Below are 21,701 nucleotides of genomic sequence, written 5' to 3' on the forward strand. Positions count from 1 at the left end.
TAATTCTTCTTGCGTCACTGTGCGTTTTTTTTTTTTTTTTTTTTTTTTATACTGTGTCCGTGTTAAGTGGACTGCCTGCTGTTGGAGGAGCCTTGGAGGCTTGAGATGGGTGAGGCCTGAGAGCTCTGCCTGGTTCTTCCAGGTAAAGGGTGTGCAAAGGTGACACCCTCAGGTTATGCGTGGTAAATCTCTCTCTTTTTATTTATTTATTTATTTTATTTATTCAGGGGGTAAGTAACACCGCAGGGCAGGGCTGTGCAGAATTGATGGTATTTAGCTTCCAGTCTTTGGCTCCTCTGGACTCCCACTGGGTTGCCTAGGCTACTGAATTGTAGTGACTCAGTTCCTTAGCTCTCCCCCATTGATATGTAAATCCAGAGAGCAGGCCTGCTCTTTGTCTCTTGGGAATTCTTCTAGCCTCACAGCCTTGTAACCTTTGCAAGGTTAGGGGGAAGAGAAACCCCGAAGCTTTTTTTTCCTTCTTTCCGGTAGTGAGTTTGCTGCACTTTCTGGCCCCCCTCTAGATTCTGACCCCCGTTTCCCCACCAATGTCTCGGGTTATTGAGCTCACCTCCCCTTCCAGCGCCGATGTGTGGACTCGGAGCCCTGAGCGTCCCAAGTCTCCCCGCTGTTGTCTGTGTGGCATGCACTCCCCTTGGAGCACTGGGGCTTCTGCGGCTCGGTCCTGCGACTTGGCTTCTGCGCGGTGGGCGACCTTGTTCTCCCAGTAGGTCCTCCGATTCACGATTCCCGTGCAATTTTTTTCCTGGTTCTTTTTTCTGCGGCTACCGTAACTCCCCTTTTATTAAACTAAATTTTCCCGGACTATCGGTGCGCGCCCTCACTATTCCGCCATCTTGGCTCCGCCCCCTCCATTTAATATTTCATCACCTGTGATTTCCCCATTAAAACACAGATGAACTACAGATCCAGAGCACTTTGGGCATGGACATATTGGAATTTATGTAAGGTACCTTCTCTCACTGAATGCCTGAAATCTCCACTGCTCGGAATTCCTTATTATAATGGATAATACTAAACTAGAATCCTTTAAACCTTTCTTTAAATAAACACAGAAATTGTATGTGTTTCTAGGGCACTGTGTAATGGGCTGGCAGTATCCTTTGCACACACTCACTCACAGAGATGATCTCATAGCATTAGCTGTTTTCATGTTGCTTGTTTGTTATGTTTAAATTTCATGTGGTCATGTTCATCCATCATTATCTTTTTTGTCCTCTGGGCTTTGTTTTATGCCTGAAAGCCCCTCTTCAGTCTGTAATGCCAGGATTTGTTGTTGCTGGGAGTGCTAGGGTTTCAATGTGGGTGGCCTAAGACACATGGTTTCTAGTTGTTTCTCAGTCAGTGAGCCAGTCCTCCATGTAGCTACATTGGCCTCTCTAGGCAAGGGAGTTTTAGGAAGAGCCAGCTTTGTAATAGGACATAGTGTTCAGGGTCTGGGGCTTTCCCTGGCTTTTGTAAGTCTGGTACATCCTCCTTGAAGTCTCATCCTGGAGGGTTGCCCATCTAGTCTGGTGCCATACTATACCATACCTATGTGTACTGTCTCCATGGTGAAGTGAGAACACAATGTGAGAGAATGTTCTTAGAGTAGAGGTCCAGTTCCTGCCAGACCTATTGGCACTAGAGATTCTAAGCTCTTTGACTTAACCAAAAGGTGGTTTTCCTTCTACTGAACATCTTTGGAAAGAATGGTCAGCTCCCTAATGAGCTACCTGCTGCCATAGGTAGTTCAGTGACATGTCCCTGGTGATTGGTGTGGCCATGAATCCATGGCCATTGCAGTGAAGGGATTCCTTGGGTGTGTACCCTCAATATTGCCAATACTGGAGGGAAGGGCCAAATGGACAGTAGACAAAGGAAGTAAATGTGTGTGTGTGTGTGTGTGTGTGTGTGAGACTGTGTGTTTTAATGTGCTGTGTGTCTTATTTGTATATGTATAATTTCTTATACATGTGGGATAAGATATCTTTCTATTTTACTTGCTCCTGTTGTATGCATTTGTGTTTGTATACATTTGTAGAAATGATGGCATTAATGTATTCTTTTCTGCTAAGGAGTTGAAGCATCCTGGATGCAGGAATACAACTCAACAGGCAAAGGAACCATTTTTGCTATGTTTATAGAGTGGTACAAGTAGTCAGATAGTGAAGCATGTATCTTTAGGAGTTTGTTCAATGTTTATGTACATTTTAAGGTGTATTTTTGCCAGGATTTCCCCAAGAGCATTATTATAGCTATGAATAGCATACAGAGCAGAGCCTGCCAATCATGGGCCAGGAGAAGTGTGGAATGCTGTCTGGACTGAAGTCATATGAGCCTTTGGCTGACCATTGTCCTTCCTGTCCTGGAAAGCATGGGGGCCATAAACAACCAAAGAGAGCCTTGGAAGTTCCAAGTTATCATCAGGGCACTCTCACGTGGCAGACCTGTACCACCAGCCTTATGTCATCAGAACTCAGGCCTACATAGACTACCTCCAAGTCAGCCTCAGAACATAGCTCTCTTCATGGGAAAATTCTCCACAAAGAGGCACAACTTCAGTTCATTTGACATCTGAGTTGCTCAGGCTCATAGCTGATTCAAAGGATGTATTTTGTTTTGGTGGACAGAGTGGCCATATTCCCACCAAGATTCAGATTCCTGTTATCAGGGCTGTTTTAGTGAAAAGGCCCTGGTTATTGGTGTGCACTAAGGGCCCCTGGAATGGACAGTGAAGGACCTCCAGGTGTGTTATGCTCTAAGCTTGCCAGTGAGGTGTGGAGAGCCCCATGCCTCCTGGACAAATAGTCTAGATACACTACATGTGTGTCTATGTGTGTGTTCCCTGGTATTTTGTGTGTAGTTATTTGTATATGTACATTGTCTTGTTTCAGAAACATGGATTTAAGACTAATGGAATTATTTCTCTGCTACTCACTTTGAAGAGATATATGTTTGCATGTATTTTTGAGTGTGTAAGCTCTAGAAAAAATGGCAGAAGTAAATTCCTCCCTTCTGCAATGTCAGATTATCGCATACAGCTCCACAGTTAAAGGAACCATTACCTGTGTTTTGTAGACCAATACGAGTATATATACAATATATACACTTCCTCAGAGGTTTGTTTAATACATATATACATTTACAGATGTGTGTAATGTGTATTTGTCTAAGAGTTTTAACTTTTGTTGTGGCCATGATATGAGTCTCCATCTGTCAATGTTGAAGCAGGGGACTCCTGGAAAGACTGATGGACAGGGGTCTGGGGCTGACCCATGGCCTTGGTCCTGACTCCTGGCTCTGTGCATGGGCAATTTACACATGCACACACCTCCAACAGTTTTGCCAAGTGTCTTGGCCTAGAACTGATGGTCCCTAAGTTAGCACTCTTCTTATGCATCCTCCTGGGCTTTCAGACCAGACATCCAGCCTCTACCTGGTGAAGAATAGCTTTCACATGGGATGTTGTCAGAAAGCCATGGGTCCTGTCTGCCTCTCCAAAGTGGGGGGAGGGTGAACAGCATGTGGACCCCAGTTGTTTCCAAGAGAGTCAGTGAGCTGGCCCTGCAGTTCCCCTGGGCGGTCTTTCTAGGACATGCTGTTTTGGCCAGAGCTGGCTTCCCCAGAGTGTGTAACCTTCAGGCCTGTTCCAATTTCTGGGTCTGAGGAGTCTGCACACCATCCCCATTTTGGTTATGGCAGGACCATCCCTCCAGCCTCATGCCATATGACCTGGTACCCAGGTTTAGTGCTTACAAAATAACCTCCCCCAAAACACTGAGTTTCTGAATAGATTGGGGGGAGAGGCCAGGCTTCACCTACCCTTGTCAACCCCTAAGTCTCTGAGTACCATGAGTATTTCAAAATGTGGGTTTTCTTTCTGGAAAAGAGTGGCCATGGTTTTCTTTCTTAGGAAAGAATGGCCAACAACCCACTGATGTTGAGGTCCCTGATGTCAAGGCTGATGCACTTACATGTCCATGGTGATTGGTGTCATCCCATGGTCAATGGAAATATCAGCAAAAGGTCTCTCTAGGTGTTTCTGACCCCCATGCTTTCCAGCACAGAAGAGGAGGACTCATTCACCCCTATGTAAAGAGCTTGAGTGTGTGTGTCCAATTTTGTGTGAGCTCTTTGGGGGCTGTGTATATTACTTTTGTAAGCTCAATGTGTTGTGAATGTCATGTCCATGGGTGTTATGGATTGGTTTCTATCTGTATTTATTTCTAGGATACATATGTTTTCATGGTTTTGTGGTGTGCACATTTGTCAATTAAAGGTAGTCCTGACTTCCTACTTCCTTTGAGAGGGAAACATCCTGGAAGGAAGGATACAGCTTCACAAGTAAGAAATGATATTTTCTTTTTTTATTTTTTTACAAAAGATTTCATAATTTTTTGAAAGGCAGTGCTACAGAGAGGGAGAGGCAGAGAGAGAGAAGAGAGAGGGAGAGAGGGAGGAGGGGAGAGAGAGAGATCTTCATCCACTGTTTCAATCCCCAAGTGACCATAACAGCCAGGGCCATGTAGAAGCCAGGAGCAAGGGGTCTCATCCAAATCTCCCATGAGGGTGCAGGAGCCCAAGCACTAGGGCCATCTGCTGCTTTCCCAAGCACATTAGCCAGGAGATGCATCAGAAGTGGAGCAGTCACCAATGCTGTGGCAAAGCAGTTACAGCTACCACCAGCAGTTCCTCCATCCCATATGCGCTCCCATTCAAGACCTGGCTGCTTCACTTCTGATCCAGATCCCTGCTATGGCCTGGGAAAGTAGTGGGAGATGGCCCAAGTCCTTGGGACCCTGCACCCGTATGGCAGACCCAGAAGAAGCTCCTGGCTCCTGGCTTTGGATTGGCACAGCTCCATTGTAGTAGCCATTTGGGAGTGAACCGGCAGATGGAAAAATCTCTCTCTCTCTCTCTCTCTCTCTCTCTCTCTCTCTCTCTGTGTGTGCCTCTCCTTTTCCTTCTCCTTCTCCTTCTCCTTCTGCCTCTCTGTAACCCTGCCTTTCAAATGAATAAACAAATCTTAAAAAAAAAACTGGAGCAGCGGATACTTGATCCAGCATCCATATAGGATGCCGGCACTACAGGCGACAACTTTACCCACCACACCACAGTACAGTCCCTCAACATTATTTTTCAAAGTATAGAGGTATTTAGGGTATTTGTAAAGTTATATATGTGTGTCTTTAAACATTCATTCAGCATTTTCACACATTTTCTTAAATACATCAAGGGGAGAATGTGTCCCAAGAGGATAACTTTTGATACCTATCCCTTGCAGCACTCAAATTCCCATTGATGAACTGGTAGTTGTCCAGGAATCTAGTTAGCATGAGGTCCAGGGGCTCATGGCTAATCTAGATGCTCAGTGTCTCTCTGTTCTGATCTTAGATTATGCATAGACAGTTCACATTCCTGTGCCCTCCAACAAGGGAGATAACCCACTCACCAACAGAAGGGCCTTTATTGGACTCATTCTTGTGCTTCTATGTGGTTTTTCATGCTTTATTCTCAGCCTCTGATGTGGGGATTTGTTGTCTCCTACATGTCCCATTTGAATAGCCAGTAAACAAGCCACAGGTCTATAATGCCCCTCCAAGAATATGTGAGGCTTAACATGAGTGGTTTCCAGGTATTTCCAAGGAAGTTACTTCTCTGGCCCTCCTGCTCACTGTGTCTAAGGCTGTAGCTCATGTTCCATCTACTTTTTAAAATATTTATTTACTTAAAGTCAGAGTTACAAAGATACAGAAGGAGAGGCATAGAGAGAGGTCTTCCATCTGCTAGCTCACTCTCCAGATGGCTGCAATAGCAGAAGCTGTGCTGATCCAAAGCCAGGAGCCAAGAGCTTCTTCTGGGCCTCCCACATGGGTGTAAGGGGCCAAGGACTTGGGCCATATTCCACTGCTCCCCCAGGCCATAGCAGAGAGCTGGATCAGAAGAGGAGCAGCTGGGACTAGACCCAGCACCCAAATGGGATGCTGGGGTTTCATGCCTGGGCTTCAACCCACTGCACAACAGCACTGGCCCTCCATCAACTGTTATCATCACTTCTGGACCTACTGCCTCTGAACTATCCACATCATACACAACTGCATCAGGAGGCCAGACCAATGCATCCACTGCATGCCATGCACGTGTTTCTGAAGTCACAGGTACGCACCGTGCCATCCATGAATCCTGTCAATGAATGCCTGGACTGTTTGGAGACAGATCACCTATATATGCTTGCAGGGTATCAGAGGCTTGAAGAGCTTGTATGATATGACTCTTGTCTTTTGTTCACAATTGATGCCATGAGTGTGTATGTGTGTGGGGTGGAGTTGTGATACAGCTCTGAAGGCCAGCATGGTGGTCCCAGTTTATGACCAGGCTGCTCCACCTCTGATCCAGTACCTTGCCAATGCACCTGGGAAAGCAGTGGGAGATGGCCCAAGTGCCTGGGCCCCTGCACCCATTCGGGAGATCTGGATGAAGCTACTGGCTTCAGCCTTTGTCCTGGCTCAGCCCTAGATGTTGTGACATTTGGAGAGTAAACCGCCAGTGGATGGAATTCTCTCTCTCTCTTTCTCTCTCTGTCTCTCTCTCTCTTTCTCTGTGTGTGTGTGGGTGTGTGTATGTATGTATGCATGTATGTGTCTCCTTCTCTCTCTAACTCTGCCTTTCAAATAACTAACTAAATCTTGAAAAAGAAAGAAGCAGCTGGCGGGGGTGGGGGAAGTTCAGCCATTCCACCAATGGGAATCCATGGATAGTGAGCAGGAGAACATCCCAGGATACCAGAAGCCAGAAAGATGTTCATTCATGAACTCCTGGTATGTGAGTATAAGATCATCATTTTATTTTCCAGGCTGTAGTGTGTATATGTGTGTAATTCTTTAATTGCTCAGGAATGGGATTCATGACATTTTATGGATGAGAGTTTTTTCTTCTTTCATATTAAGTTTTTTATGTCAGCAAAGAAATGTCAAAGAATATTTTTGCTTTAACCATATATTTCCAAGATAGTGCATGTAAGGACAACAAGGGTAAATCAGTAAGGATGATCCTTGGCCACTCTGTGTCAACAAAAGAGACCATGGTAAGCCTGATGTATATGCTTGAACTTGGCAAAACTCATTTCCACTGGAGTTATGGGCCTAGGTGGACCTGACCTTTTCTGTACCTCTTTGATAATCTAAGGGATTAAAAATGCATAGCAATCACTAATTAACTTAAAAAAATTTTTGGTATCTAAAATCAAATTTTTCTGAAATAAGATTGATGTTAAAGTAAATGAAAATTTTTAGTTCTAAACTTAAATGACACAAATGTAAATAAGAAAAAAAGCTCCAGATTTTGTGACTCAAAGAAACCAAAATATTTGAAAACTTAATAATCCTATGAATAAAATGGTGATCAATAAAAACAGGCTAATCAGTCACTCAGAGAAAATAATTTTGTAGACATAATAGAAATTAACTCCATCATCTCAAGATTCTGATACCCCCAATATAAAGGAAAATAAATGCAGATTTGCAAAATTGGGGCCTATTGTTTTCTTATATAAGTGGCCTTCCTAAATAGTATCGATAATAAGGTTAAGTGGAAAGAGGGGTTTTCAGAGGGGAAACTCACATGAAATAAGGATAAAATACAGAGCCAAGAAATTAGGTGTCATTTTTTTCAGCATTGCAAATACAATTGAGACAAATATTTCTGAATCCTATATTCATTGACAATTCCCAAAGCCAAATTTTCTATTAAAAGGAACAAAACCAAAATCTTGGTGACATTATGCACAACTACATACAAAAGTACTAAAGGGAGAAATCAGTAATGAAAAGACAGAAAGGACTCTCTGATACATGCAAATACTTCCATCTTTGTGTAATTTGTGTTCTCAGCAGGGTAGTTTACAGGATGAGGGAAAATAGCTCAGACAATGATACCAAGCATGAAAGGACATCAATACTGAGAATCAGGGAAACTCAGAAATGAATGTACAGAACTCAGGAAAAAAGGAAAACAGGAAAAAATAACATCACTCATGAAATGCAAACCAGAAGAAACACAGAGACAGATGGTGCCTTTCAAGAAACAGAAGGTGAAAGGGGAAATATAAAGAATAGGTGCTTGACCAAAGATTTCAGAAGATGAGAGAGAAATACTAGAAGTTGAATACAAGCATATGTATGAATGAGATTCCTGGAAGAGGAATACCAATGCAATGATCTAAAGCTAATAATTTTAATTCAAACTATTTCAGAAAATGACAATATGCTCTCAAAGTCCATCTTCACAGAAAACTTGGTCGTACTTAGAGTGATTGAAGTCATTTCTATTCTAGTAAAATCTGGGAATTAAATAAAAAGTACTCAGGCATCTAGAATACACGGATGAGTAACATAAAAGGGAATGAAAAGGATCCAGCTTATCTGGGTTAGGAGGGAAAAGAATATATTTAAGATGCTCAAGAAGAAAAGGTTAAGCCAGGAACTGCGTGCTGTGCAAGCTGACATTAGTTAAAAAATGCAATGGCATCCAAGTCTTTGAGAAAGATCTTGGGTGAGATGGACCCCATGATCCCTTCCAGAGGAAGGAACAGATGTGAGACAAAATCCCTAGAAAGTCATTCCTGTAAGGACAGGTTGAAGGAGCCAACTTGGCAGTGACTTTCTTCAAGTGAAGACCAAACGAGATTCCTCTTGAGGGAGAGAATGGTGGTGGTACTCACTAGGGTGACTGCTCTCTGATCATTTTAAGTCCTACATTTGCTAAAGGTGTTTTCTTTCCATGTATTTTCTTTGACAGAAAAGCATGTGAAAATCAGCTAGTACTGGGTGACAAGAATTTAATGTCAAAGCTACCAGAAGACTGATGAGGTGCATGTGGCTGAAGTTGTGTCTCCTCCTGTATGGTTCAAGTTTCTGATGGCTTGGGAAACTCCAGCTCCTCTGCGTCCCAGGACTCCACACTGCAGTCTCCTAAGTTGCTAAAAGTTTCTGCAAAGATGAAACAGGTACAGGGATCAGTGGGGCAGGACAAGGATGTTGTAGGGGTAGGGACCATGGGATGGGTGTGCAGCACTCAGAAGGCTCCTGTGCTTTGGAGGGTAACCCTAAGTCCTGACCTCCACAGAAATCAGGGCCATGGGTCACTGAGGCCCATTTGTGTGGGGCATGGACGTCCTACAATTGTGAATTCCATTAGGCATTCACTTGAGCAGCCTTCAGGGGACATTTCACATGGCATTGAACCTGATGTACAGGAAAGGGGAGATCTCTTGGCCCCTGGGATTAAAAATCCAAGGCCAGGCCAGCGCCGCAGCTCAATAGACTAATCCTCCACCTATTCCACTGGGTTCTAATCCTGGTCGGGATGCCGGATTCTGTCCCGGTTGCCCCTCTTCCAGGCCAGCTCTCTGCTATGGCCTGGGAGTGCAGTGGAGGATGGCCCAAGTGCTTGGGCCCTGCACCCCATGGGAGACCAGGATAAGCACCTGGCTCCTGGCTTCAGTTCAGTGCAGTGTGCTGGCCGCAGTGCGCCAGCTGCAGTGGCCATTGGAGGGCGAACCAACAGCAAAGGAAGACCTTTCTCTCTGTCTCTCTGTCTCTCTCTCTCTCACTGTCCACTCTGCCTGTAAAAAAAAACAATCCAAGGCCCACTCCCCTGGGTCTTATGAGAAGGAGGTTTGATGACACATAATGGGAGTCCTGATGCTGCCTACTCAGTCCTTGCCCCACAGGCCTGGGGCCTGTGACCTGCATGTTAATTATGGACAACTGCACAGAGCTCTTTGGTTTCCTTCCCTAATCATGTAGAAGTTCTTTCTATCCTCCATGTAGAAGTCATTTCAGGGATTTTATTGGCAAGAATTATTCTGTGACATTAACCCAACCATTATTGCTTTACTATATTTGAGCATGGAAAATGTGATGGAAGACATTTCTTTTGAGAGGGCCATGCAGCCAGTGTGTATTTGTGATTGAAGTATAAAATTAGTGCACAAATGAGAAGAACACTATGTTCTTGACACCCTGCTCCTGTCACTCTTCAAAGTGAGTTTTGCCTTAATTGCTGACAATTAAGTTTAACAGGCACATAGAAAAGTTTATATGCACAAAAATAAACAATCAACATGTGAAAACGCATCTATCAGCCTCTGAGAATGGAGGCTGAGGGCCCCAAAAGGCCTGGGTAAATCCCCACAGCTCTTGTGTTCTGCGCTGACTCTTATGTGATGTCAGGTTGGGATGGGTAGCTACAAGGATATAAAGATGTGTACAGTGGGCTGTCTTCCTGGTGTGAAAAGGCACCCAAAGGTGCCTCTCTCTGTCTCACCCTCTTCCTAATCTTCCTGAGTTGGAGGTGGTCAGGGACAACCCCCAGTGTCTCCCCACACCTGTAAGGCTCCCTGTTGACTTCAGGTTGGGTTGGCAGGGACTCACCTTGTAGAGGGAGATATTCAACAGCTGTGGTGGCTCTCCCCAGACACAACACAACTAACAGCCCTCTCCAGAGTCATTTGCCTGCCAATCCTGCTAGCACCTACAGCCTTCCCTTCAGATGAAAGCAAAATTCCTCCTAGCAGCTCTAGGAGCTTCCATGGAATGGGGATGTGCTCCATGGGACCACCTCAGGGCACATCCTTCACTCACCTGTGTGGATCCTGAACATCCATTCATCTCCACTCTCAAGGTCAGGCTCATTGGCAGCCTCTCCACTTCTGGTCTACATTTAGTTGGCATCCCTGAGGTGTCACAAAGAATGTGGAGCAATGGAGTCCATGTGACTTATTTCCCTGACCCCCATCTACCTGCTGCAAACTCACATTTCCTGTTCTTCTTGGTCGAGATCCTCAATGTCCTGAATGCTTTGAGTGTAATTCACATCAAGGGAACACGTGAACAGCTGGAAGGAGACCAGAATGAGTTTCTTGAGGCAGGCATTGCAGGAGAAGACCTGTCTGACCTGTCTTGGTGGACAATAAGGACAGATTCAGACTTCCCTGGAGTCCTCCCTTCCACCGAGATTGGGACCCAGCTTGCCTGTCCCCAGGCCAGTTCCCTTGTAGGCCAGCCAGATTGCTCAGCACCATTTCATAGTGTAGTCTGGGGGTCAGGAGTGAAGGCAAATTTGATCAACTGAGAAAGGAGAGCTGTAGAGAGATTGTATCAGCATCCATAGTGCAAGTATATCAAGTGCCTAGATCATACCAGGTTCTTCACAATGAGAATCCTCAACTCTGGTGAGGAGCGAATGAGGGAGACAAAGCAATAGGAGCTTCTGAGCAAAAAGCCAGAGAATCAGAAAGATATGAAAAAGGAAACACTTAACCCCAGATCACCACTTCCAATGGAAAGTTCAGAGACTACCACGTAGCCTTCCATGTGCACAGGAGCAGGGAGTGATTAGGTTGCCAGAGAAAAGAAAAGGGAAGAGTTAGACTTGAGGTGAGGACTTGGACCCCTGCTGCTGGTTGGATGATGTAGGCCAATCTTGAGGCCCTCTTGGGGCTCCATCTCTATGCCCCTGTTCCTGGGATTGGATGGCTTCACCTTTGTAATGAGTTAGAGGATCTCTGAACTTTGACCTCTTCCTTGAGCCCTCAGTATCCCATAATACTCACTAGGAATGTCACCTTGTTCCTCCTTGTGTAGCCACTGTCCATTTGTCGATGTGTGCAACACATTGTTTTTCATCCCTCATGTATCCCTGCCTCTATTTTGACTCATAAATATTGTCCATTTCCTTTGTCCTTGTCGACCTCCACCAATCATATTATTGTCTGCTATGGGAGCTTTGGAGCCCAAGATAATGCTATACTGCCACCTGGAGCTGGCATTGTGGTGCAGCAGATGAAAGTGCCCTGTGTGGCAACCACCCCATAGGATCACTGATTGGTGTCCCTGGTTCACCCCTTCTGATCCAGTTCCCTGTTAATGTGCCTTGGAAAGCAGTGTAAGATGGCTCATGCTTGGGTCCCTGCCAGACATTTGGGAGACAGATGGAGTTTCAGGATCCTGGTTCGGCCTGGCCCAACCTTGTCATTGAGGTTATGTAGGGACTGAAACATTGGATGGAAGATCTCTTTTTATTTTTTATTTTTTTGCTCCAAGTCATAACTTTGCCTTTCAAATAAGTATATAAATCTTTTAAAAATATATTTTCATGCACAGCAATATATCTGGAGATCAATTCTAAATGTGGGGAGCAAATGTCCTGGTCTCCTGTTGGGGCCTGAGAAGGTAACAAGATAACAAGGACCACGTCCGTATATCTGGGTTAACCTTGTGGAGTTTGGAAATATTTAATCATCATAGCAATCCCAGGTTTCCTGACCCATTTGAAAAGATGCCCCAAAAAGGAGAGGAAATTTAATTTGTTCAAATTCTGGTAGTGTGCCAAGGAGGCAACAGGGAGTCCACAGCAGGTTTATTTTTGGCCATATGATAAATGGGACTTGCTAGAGTTTTCAGAGAGCAGTGGAAAGACTGGGAAGAAGGACACCAGGCAGGCCTGATGACAGGGAATCTGCTGGGTCTGCCTAGAGGAGGGAACAGTTCAGTACTGTGTGTTTGGAGCAGTACATCTGAGGGGAACAGCGACACACAGCCTTGCTGCCCAGAGGCACTCCACTGAGCCCAGTACGTTCCAAGGGATGAGGTCAGCAGGACCGTGAGGGCCAGTGTGTGTTTCCAGCCCAGAATGCCCTAACACAGATCCTCTGGGAAGCCTGTGCAGCTATGCAGTATCTCCAGTAGCAACTGGATAACAGCCTGTCACAAAGCCTATTCCAGACTTGGGTGAGATGGGGATGCCAAGAGGAACTCAAAGTAATGCTTGGCCATCACAATTCTAGGATGTTGGGGCCTCCCCTGTCAGCTCAGAGGAAGTATTCTTTAACTTGGCCAAACCTGGGGGTGAGAAGGTTGTGTTGTAAGCTGGGAGTAGACAGTGAAGATAGAGCACAAAAGCACTGGTACATGTACTGGCTGTGCAGAGGGGCAGGGTCCACTACTCACTGTCACCTGGCACTTGCTACAGGACTGTGTGGGTTCCAGCAAGTGTGTGTGAGAGATGGTGTCCCACTGTATCCCATGCACTTCTGCCTTCTGCCAAGTGAATCGAGGATGCAACAAAGAGCCCTTCCTCAGACACAATGGCACCATCTTGGTCTTTGACCTGCCAACCGTGAGAAGAAAGAAATTTCTCTTCCTTATTAATACAGAGTCTCAGGTATTATGTTGCAGTGAAAAGTGGACTAAGATAATGGTCAACAGAAAACTCAAACATCTCTTGTCCTGAATATGCAGGCAGTGCTATCCTATCACAATGCAGTGGACTTGATCTTTACAATGGCAAAGCCAGGGATGGTCAGCAGCAGAGAAAATGTAAAGTTTTAAATACTAAAGCAAGAAATGATCGGTAAAAATTCAGTTTGCTCCAATCCCATGGGTATATAACCTCTTCCTACTCTATAATTAATGTAAAAAAGAACAAAACAGACGTCTACATGCAATATATTTTTTCCTCCTGAGTTATTATGTCCTCTCCAAAGTCCAAAGCAGCAGATAATCCAAGCCTTCCCCTAATTTGACTCTCCAGTCTTTGTGGGTATTGCTCATACCTGAGGGGCTTCATCCTCACTGTTGGACTTGGAAATGCTCTGCAAGACCCAATCTTGAGAGACAAACACAGACAACATGTGTTCACAGAGAGTCTCGCCTATTCCTCCCCTCAGCCTGATCCCATCTTGGATTGCCCAACATGACCCTGCTCCCTCCTCTGTGCTCTCAGACCCTTCCTTGGCTCTGTGGACCTTCAGGCAGACATTGACCACAGCTTCAAGCCTTCCAGTGAAAGAGTGGAGCTGAAAACACTACCTCTCAACATCTCACTTTTCCTAAAACAATGAATGAGGCTGCCTCCAGCCTGCAACTGAAAACCCCAAATCCCAGCTCTGATGTGCATGCTCGTAGATGGATGAGCTGGAGAATGGACCTGTCCCAGGCTGAGAGAGAGAACACTTAGAAGTAATCAAAACCAAGCACACAGAGTATTGAAATCCATGCAGGATATGAAAAAAAATCTCTCTCATGAAAACTAAATCTTAAGGAGAAATCAAAATGAAATGAAGAATTCAATAGAACATGAAATTGAGATATTGAAGAAAAAACAAAATTAAATGAAGAATTCAATAGAAAAAATAAAAAATGCAGTTGAAGGCCTTAAAAACAGAATCAGTGAGGCAGAAGAGAGAATATCAGACTTGAAAGAGAACAGGAAAGTGTAGAGTCAAACTGAAGACAAGAAGAAGAAATTAGACATCTAAAAAATATTGTTGGGAATTTACAGGATACTATTAAAAAAAACAATATTTGGGTTCTGGGAATTCCTGAAGGCATGGAGAGAGAAAAAGAATTAGAAGGCCTTTTTAGTGAGATACTTGCAGAAAACTTCCAGGGTTTGGAGAAAGACATCCACATACAGAAAGCACACAGAACTCCCAATAGGCATGACCAGAAAAGATACGAGCCACCACACATTGTAATTAAACTCCCCACAATGAAGCTTCAGGAAAAGATTCTAAAATGTGCAAGAGAAAAATGCCAGATTACTCTCAGAGGATCTCCAATTAGACTCACAGTAGACTTCTCATCATAAACCCTACAGGCTAGGAGAGAATGGCGAAACATAGTCCAAATACTAAGAGAAAAAAAACTGCCATCCCAGAATATTATATCCTGAAAAGCTCTCATTTGTGAATGAAGGTGAAATAAAGACCTTTCATAGCAAACAGAAATTGAAAGAATTTGTCACCATTCATCCAGCCCTGCAAAAGATGCTTAAAGATGTGTTATACACAGAAACATGGTCATCAATATGAAAGAAAGTAAAGGAAAAAAAATCTCTCAGTAAAAAAACACAGAAAGTTCAAACTATATATTAGAAACATTTTTGGGAAAATGGCAGGGCACTATATAATGATTATGGGATCAATTCAACAGGAAGATCTACCTATTATAAACATATATGCACCTAATTACAGGGCACCAGACTATTTAAAAGATATGTTAAGGGACTTAAAGGAGACTTATGCTCCAATAGAGTAGTATTGGGGGACTTCAATACTCACTTTCAGCAATAGACAGATCAACCAGACAGAAAATTAACAAGGAAGCAGCAAGTTTAATAGACACTATAGACCAAGTGCATCTAACATATCTATAGAACTTTTCATCCTATACTTCAAGAATACACATTCTTCTCAGCAGTGCATGGAACTTTATCTAGGATTAACCACATACTAGGCCAGTCGCAGCAAATTCAAAAGAATCAAAATCATAGCATGCATCTTCTCAGACCCCAGTGGAATGAAGCTGGAAATTAGGAACTCAGGAAACCCTAGAACATATGGAAACACATGGATACTGAACAAGATGTACCTGAATGAACAATGGGTCATACATGAAAGAGAAATAAAAAAAAACATTCTGGAAGCAACTGAAGATAACAACACATCAAAACTTATGGGACACAATAACAGCAGTGTTAAGAGGAAAGTTTATAGCAATAGATGCCTACATCAAGAAATTGAAAAGGCACCAAACAAATGAGCTATCAATGCATCCCAAATATCTAGGAAAAATACAGAAAACCAATCCCAAAACTAGTAGGAGAAGAGAAATAATTAAAATTGGAAAAGAAATCAACAAAATTGAATCCAAAAGAACATTACAAAAGATCAGCAAAACGAATAGTTGATTTTAAAAAGAAAAAACAAAAACAAAAATGACACACCAATTGGCCCAAATAACCAAAAAGTGAGAGAAGACCCAAATCAATAAAATTAAAGATGAAAAAAGTAATGTAACAACAGACACCACAGAAATAAAGAGTCATCAGAAATTACTACTAGGGGCTGGTGTTGTGGTGTAGCAGGTAAAGCCACCGCCTGCAGTGCTGGCATCCCATATGGACGACCTGGCTGCTCCACTTCTGATCCAGCTCTCTGCTATGACCTGGGAAAGCAGTAGAAGATGGCACAAGTCCTTGGACCCCTGCACCTGCATGGGAGACCTGGAGGAAGCTCCTGTCTCTTGGCTTCAGATCAGTACAGCTCTGGCCATTGCAGCCAACTGGGGAGTGAACTAGTGGATGGAAGACCTCTCTCTCTCTCTCTTTCACTCTGTGTAACTCTGACTTTCAAATAAATAAATAAATCTTTAAAACAAATTACTACTAAGAGTTGTATGCTAACAAACTGAGAAATCCAGCAGAAATGCATAGATTCCTGGACACATACAACCTACCTAAATTGAACCATGAAAACATAAAAACCCTAAACAGACCCATAACCAAGTCAGTAATTTAATCAGTAATAAAGGCCCTCCCAAGAAAAAAAGCCCAGAACCGGATGGATTCACTTCTAAATTCTACCAGACATTTAAAGAACTAACTCCAATTCTTCTCAAACTATTCAAAACAATTGAAAGAGAGGGAATTCTCCCAAATTCTTTCTACAAAGCCAGTGTCACCTTAATTCCTAAACCTGAAATTGATGCAGCAGAAAAAGAAACTTACAGACCAGTTTCTCTGATGAACATTGACACAAAAATGCTCAATAAAATTCTGGCCAATAGAATTCAACATCACATCAGAAAGATCATCCACCCAGACTAAGTGGGATTTATTCTTGTTATGCAGGGATGGTTCAGCTTTCCCAAATCAATGTGATACATCATATTAACAAACTGCAGAAGAAAAACCATATGATTATCTCAATAGATGCAGAGAAAGCTCTTGGTAAAATACAACACCCTTTCATGATGAAAACTCTAAGCAAATTGGGGATAGAAGGAACATTCCTCAACACAATCAAGGAAATTTATGAAAAACCCACAGTCAGAATCATATTGAATGGGGAAAAGTTGGAAGCATCCCCACTGAGAGCTGCTACCAGACAGGGAAGCCCACTCACCATTGAATATTCAACATAGTACTAGAAGTTTTAGCTAGAGCCATTAGGCAAGAAAAAGAAATTAAAAGGATACAAATTGGGAAGGAGGAAGTTGAATTATCCCTCCTTGTAGACAATATGATTCTTTATTTAGGGGATCCAAAGAACTCCACTAAGAGACTTTGGAACGCATAGAAGAGTTTAGCAAAGTAGCAGGATATAAAATCAATGCACAAAAATCAACAGCCTTTGTATACACAGACAATGCCACAGCTGAGACAGAACTTCTAATATCAATCTCATTCACAATAGCCATAAAAATACCTTGGAATAAACTTAACCAAGAATGTCAAAGATCTCTATGATGAGGATTACAAAACTTTAAAGAAAAAAGAGGATACCAAAAAATGAAAAAAATCTTCCCTGCTCATGGATTGGTAGAATCAATATCATCAAAATGTCTATTCTTCCAAATCAATATACAGATTCAATGTGTTACCAATCAAAATACCAAACACATTCTTTCTCAGATCTTGAAAAAAATGATGCTAAAATTCGTATGGAACACAGGAGACCTCAAACAGCTAAAACAATCTTGGACAACAAAAACAGAGCCGAAGGCATCACAATATCAGATTTCAAGACATACTACAGGGCAGTTATAATCAAAACAGCATGGTACTGGTACAGAAACAGATGGATAGACCAATGGAACAGAATAGAAATACCAGAAATCAATCCAAACATCTACAGCCAACTTATATTTGATCAAGGATATAACATCAGTCAAAGACAAAACTAACAAATGGGATTACAACAAATTGAGAAGTTTCTGTACTGCAAAAGAATGAGTCAGGAAATTGAAGAGACAACTGAAAGAATGGGAGAAAATACTCGCAAATTATACAACTGATAAAGGATTAATAACCAGAATCAACAAAGAGATGAAGAAATTTCACAACAACAAAACAAACAACGTATTTAAGAGATGGGCCAAGAACCTAAAAAGACATTTTTCAAAAGAGGAAATCCAAATGGCCAACAGACACATGAAAAATGTTCAGGATCACTAGCCATCAGGAAAATGCAAATCAAAACCACAATGAGGTTTCACCTCACCATGGTTAGAATGGCTTACATACAGAAATCAACTAATAGATGCTGGTGAGAATGTGGCAGAAAAGGCACACTAATCTATTCTTGGTGAGACTGCAAACTGGTAAAGACACTATGGAGATAGTTTGGGGATTCCTCAGAAACCAGAATATAGCCCTACCACATGACCCAGCAATCCCAATTTGCAAATAAAAGTGCTGTCTGTGCCTCAATATTTATTGCAGCTCAATTCAGAATAGCTAAGACATGGAACCAACCTAAATGCCCATCAACAGAAGACTGGATAAAGATATTATGGGATATGTACTCTATAGATTACTACACAGTGGTAAAAAATGAAATTCAGTCATTTGCATTAAAAAGGGGAGTCTGGAAAACATCATGCTGAGTGAAATAAGCCAATCCCAAAGGGACAAATATCATATGTTCTCCCTGATCTGTGACAACTAACTGAGCACCTAAAAGGAAACCTGTAGAAGTGAAACTGACACTATGAGAAACAATGACTTGATCAGCCCTTGTCCTGACTGTCGAGAAAGAGCTTACTATTTTATTCTTTTTAGTATTTTTTCTACTTAATACCATTGGTTGAACTCTTTTAATTAACACACAATTATTCTTAGATGTTTAAATTTAAGTGAAAATTGATCCCTGTTAAAAATAAGAGTGGGAATAAGAAATGGAGGAGAGGTACAGTTTGGCGCATGCTCACTCAGACTTACCCCTTAATGGTAGAGCTAGAAACGTGTCATGGAATTCCAAATCCCATTAAGTTGGCAGGTACCAATGCCATCTTACTAGTTAAAATGATCAGTTTAAATTCAAAATTGATCATAAAGATAGCATTAGTGTCAAAGGGATCACATAAATAAGACCAGTATCTGCTAATAGTAATTGATAGAATTAAAAAGTAGAGAATGACCCAACATGGGAAGTGGGATACACAGCAGACGCATAGAATGGCAAATGCCCTAAACAGCACTGTGGCCTCAGAATCAGCCCCTAAGGCATTCTGATCTGGCTGAAAAGCCCATGAGTTTCTCAGGCATGGAAAGCAGACACTGTGGCAAAAAATGAACTAAATGAAAAATCTCTGTGAGTGAGATTCCAGTGGAAAGAATGGGCCATCAAAGAATGAGGTACCTTTCTCTGAAGGGAAGAGAGAACTTCCACTTTGATTGTGGCTTTGTTTAAATAAGGTCGGAGTTTGTGAACTCAAGAGGCTTCCATAGCTTTGTGTGATTACTGATGTCATAAATAAGAGGTGTCAATTGTTAAATCAACAACAGGAGTCACTGTGCCTTTACTCCCCATGTATGCTCTGTCCTTAATGTGTTGTACTATGAGAATTAACAGCAAAACTAGTCTTCAGACAGTACTTTATACTTTGTGTTTCTGTGTGGGTGCAAACTGTTGAAATCTTTACTTAGTATATACTAAGTTGATTTTCTTTATATAAAGATAATTAAAAATGAATCTTAATGAAGAATGGGATGGGAGAGGTTGTAGGAGGTGGGATGGTTTGCAGGTGGGAGGGTGGTTATAGGGGGAAACTGTTAAAATCCAAAAGTTGTACTTTTGAAATTTAATATTTATTAAATAAAAATTTTAAAAAATGTGAATTTGCAAACCATTAGGCTTTCATTTTTAAGTCAATATTTTAATCTTATTTGTTGATTTAAAAGGTTGTGATCATTTTAAGGCTGATAAATAGCCCACACTCACATCATTCTTGTTAAATTACTCATGTGAGCATTTGGAGAATTCACCAAAAGATAAATCTTTCTCTCCAAAAAAAAAAAAAAAAAGTTAGATGCTGCAAGTAGCAGGCAAGTTAGTTAATAATCTCCAAATATATTCCAGTATTACAAATCATTTAAAGTTAGATAAAGAATGATAAGCTAAATATTTACTATAATGAAAATGTATTTGTGGGCAGGCACCATGGCTCACTAGGCTAATCCACCACCTGCAACGCCAGTACCTCGGGTCCTAGTCCCTGTTGGGGTGCCGGATTCTGTCCCAGTTGCTCCTCTTCCAGTCCAGCTCTCTGCTGTGGCCCAGAAAGGCAGTGGAGGGTGGCCCAAGTCCTTGGGCCCTGCACCTGAATGGGAGACCAGGAGGAAGCACCTGGCTCCTGGCTTTGGATTGGCACAGCACGGAGGCTGTGGCGGCCATTTGGGGGGTGAACCAATGGAAGGAAGACCTTTCTCTGTCTCTCTCTCTCACTGTCTAACTCTGCCTGTCAAAAAAAGCCTACTGTATTCAGAAAATGGAAATGGAAAAGAATTAGCACAATGGAGCATGATATATAGTAGGACTTTAATATATCCATATAAAGTGTTGGAAGCTTAATCCTCAAGGTAACAGTCCCTATCCTAAGGAACATCTTCCAATTTTAAAAGACCAAAGGCTCTCAGTTCTACCTCTTATTTTTTCTCATCATTTGATTTCACTCTTGCCACATCATGATTCAGGGAGATGGACCTTTCCAGATAGGGCCTCTTGACTTTAGGCTGCCCACCCTCAGACTCTAAGAAATAAATTTGATTTCTTGAGGCTAGTCTTGTGGCACAGAAGGTTGTTCCACCACTGGTGAATCTTTGATCTCACAGCAGAGTCTGATTTGAGTCCTGTTGCTCAACTTCCAATTCAGCTTCCTGCTAATGTACCAAGAAGGCAGTCTATGATTGCTCAAGCATTTAGGTCCCTGCCACCCATGTGGGTGACTCAGATGGAACTCCTGGATCCTGGCTTTGGCCTTGTCCCACCCTGATTGTTGTAGCCATTTGGTTATTCTGTGTATAAACTCAATTTCAATCCCTCCCTCTCTCCCTCTTTCTATTGCTCTTTCAAGCAAGTAATTTTGAAAACTGTTTTTCTTTCTAAATAACCCATTGTGTACCATTTTTATCAGACACAAAAACAGACTAAAATGGAAAATAAGCCAAAAGATTTTAATTCATAAAAGAGCTTCAGAAGCCCAGGAATGATTTAGAAAGCAATCTAACATTAAAAGATTTGCAGAAAGGAGAAATAAAAAACAAGTTCACTTTGGCTAAAGAAAAATTAAATGCACAATTGTGCTGTAGTGTTTATAGTATTGATTTTGAATAAACTTCTTCCAGACCACTGGTATGCATGGATTACTAACATTTTTCCATCAAAATAACCTTGTCTGCTATTTCAAAGTCCTTCATAACTGCGACTGAAATTTCAGTAAAAATAGAATGAGTGAAATATAGAATGTGTCCTAATCAGCACAGATATAAAACTATTCTAGGAAAATAACAAACTGAAGGAATCCAAATACAAAGAAAAGATCCTGAATGTAATCAAAGAACAGCCTATGGCATACTGAGTGATAGCCATCCATGAATGATGGCTGACTTCTCCACAGAAACAATGGAAAGAAATCATCAGCGTACTCAGAGAAAATGTTCTCCCAACCTGGATTCTATATGTAATGTAAATACTGTAAAATATAAGGGGAACATTTTGGCTCATTGGGATAAGCTGCTTCTTGGTATGTTCATATATCAGTATAGCTACCCCTGCTTCTGATTTAGCTTCACGCTAATGCTCACCCAGGAAGGCAGCAGATAACAGCTCAAGTAGTTGGGTCCCAGATACC

At 42.2% G+C, this 21,701-nt stretch overlaps 1 long non-coding RNA gene across 1 annotated transcript in view; it reads left to right on the forward strand.

The window, feature by feature from the left end:
* Positions 1 to 14,873, forward strand: part of LOC138843178 (uncharacterized) — a 36,531-nt gene extending 21,658 nt beyond the window's left edge. The window contains exon 4 of the long non-coding RNA XR_011385783.1: positions 8,800 to 14,873. This is a non-coding gene — a long non-coding RNA (uncharacterized lncRNA). The remainder of the gene's footprint in view (positions 1 to 8,799) is intronic.
* The last annotated feature ends 6,828 nt before the right edge of the window (positions 14,874 to 21,701 follow it).

This window comes from Oryctolagus cuniculus, assembly GCF_964237555.1.
Source record: "Oryctolagus cuniculus chromosome 17 unlocalized genomic scaffold, mOryCun1.1 SUPER_17_unloc_3, whole genome shotgun sequence".
NCBI classification, from domain to species: Eukaryota; Metazoa; Chordata; class Mammalia; order Lagomorpha; family Leporidae; genus Oryctolagus; species Oryctolagus cuniculus.